The sequence below is a fragment of the Haemorhous mexicanus genome, unplaced genomic scaffold (genome assembly GCF_027477595.1).
Source record: "Haemorhous mexicanus isolate bHaeMex1 unplaced genomic scaffold, bHaeMex1.pri scaffold_272_ctg1, whole genome shotgun sequence".
Taxonomy (NCBI): Eukaryota; Metazoa; Chordata; class Aves; order Passeriformes; family Fringillidae; genus Haemorhous; species Haemorhous mexicanus.
Genome location: NW_026776099.1, coordinates 1 through 1,795, shown reverse-complemented (window position 1 = coordinate 1,795; position 1,795 = coordinate 1). Strand labels below are relative to the sequence as shown.

The 1,795-nt window shown below is 73.0% G+C and overlaps 1 long non-coding RNA gene across 1 annotated transcript; it reads left to right on the top strand.

Annotated features, from left to right (window-relative positions):
- The first annotated feature begins 547 nt into the window (after positions 1–547).
- LOC132323056 (uncharacterized) lies at positions 548–1,495 on the top strand. Its single transcript, XR_009485227.1, has 3 exons — positions 548–670; positions 1,318–1,397; positions 1,460–1,495. It is a non-coding gene; the product is annotated as an uncharacterized LOC132323056 (long non-coding RNA).
- Positions 1,496–1,795: the final 300 nt, after the last annotated feature.

The following is a 1,795-nucleotide window of genomic DNA, read 5'->3' as shown; positions in this document are numbered from 1 at the left end:
AACCCCCCATATCCCCCCCAAGCCCCCCACCCCATTAACCCCCCCTATCCCCCCCAAGCCCCCCACCCCCATTAACGCCCCCATATCCCCCCCAAGCCCCCCACCCCATTAACCCCCCCTATCCCCCCCAAGCCCCCCACCCCCATTAACGCCCCCATATCCCCCTCAGCCCCCCCACCCCCATTAACCCCCCCAGATCCCCCACCCCATTAAACCCCCATATCCCCCTCAAGCCCCCCACCCCCATTTAACCCCCACCCCATTTTCTCTCCCCCCCAGAGCCCCCCACCCCATTAACCCCCCCATATCCCCCAAGCCCCCCACCCCCATTAACCCCCCCCCTCCATTTTCTCTCCCCCAGCCCCGGAGCCCCCCCTGGGACCCCCCCTGGGCCCCCCCGGCGCCCCCCGGCCCGGCCCCACCCTCGGGGGCTTCTTGGCCAAGCGGCGCGAGAGACCCCCAAAGCCAGGTGAGGGGGAGGGGCGGGGGTGGGGGTGGGCTCGGGGGGGGTCCGGGGGGGGTCTGGGGGGGGTCTCACCTCCCACACCCCCATCTGACCCCCCCCCGTGCCCCCCCAGGACCCCCTGGGGTTTGGGGACCCCCAGCAGGACGGGCCGGGGGAGGCGCAGGGGAGGGCTGAGCCCCCCCCTCTGGAGCCACCTGCCCACCAGTAAGGGACTGGGAGGGACTGGGAGGGGACTGGGGGGGCACTGGGGGGAACTGGGATGGACTGGGAGGGACTGGGGGGGACTGGGAGGGACTGGGAGGGACTGGGAGGGGACTGGGGGGGCACTGGGGGGAACTGGGATGGACTGGGAGGGACTGGGGGGGACTGGGGGGGACTGGGAGGGACTGGGGGGGAACTGGGAGGGACTGGGAGGGACTGGGAGGGACTGGGGGGGACTGGGAGGGACTGGGAGGGACTGGGGGGGAACTGGGAGGGACTGGGAGGGCACTGGGATGGACGGGGGGGGGACTGGGAGGGGATTTGGGGGGACTGGGATGGACTGGGGGGGACTGGGAGGGGCTGGGAGGGGGCTGGGAGGGGAATGGGGGGGATTGGGATGGACTGGGATGGACTGGGAGGGACTGGGATGGGGACTGGGGGGGGACTGGGGGGGGACTGGGGGGGGACTGGGAGGGGACTGGGATGGGACTGGGAGGGGACTGGGGGCACTGGGAGGGACTGGGAGGGACTGGGAGGGATTGGGGGGGACTGGGAGGGACTGAGACAAACTGGGACAGACTAGGGGGGCTCTGTGGGGGGGATTGGGGGGCTCTGGCAGTTACTGGTCCGTACTGGTGCCCCCCGCCCAGGTGCCCCCCCCAAGCCGCTGGCCCCGGGGCAGCCCTGGCTCGAGCCCCTCCCCCCGTTTGAGGACGCCGCCAGCCCCGAGGTGAGGGCCGGGGGGGGTCCCGGGGGGGTCCTGGGGGGGTCCCCGGGGGTCTCACCCCCCAGCCCAGCCCCTCGGACAGCGGCGTGGAGCTGGGGGGGTTTGGGGGGGGTTTGGGGGTCCTGGGGGGGGTTCCATCGGGGAGTCCCGGGGGTCTCACCCCCCAGCCCAGCCCCTCGGACAGCGGCGTGGAGCTGGGGGGGTTTGGGGGTTGGTTTGGGGGGTCCCGGGGGGTTCCATGGGGGGGTCCCAGGGGTCTCACCCTCCTTTTCCCCCAGCCCAGCCCCCTCGGACAGCGGCGTGGAGCTGGGGGGATTTTGGGGGGGGGTTTTGGGGGGGTCCCGGGCGTTTCCATGGGGGGGCAGGGGTCCCGGGGGTCTCACCCCCCCTTTTCCCCCAGC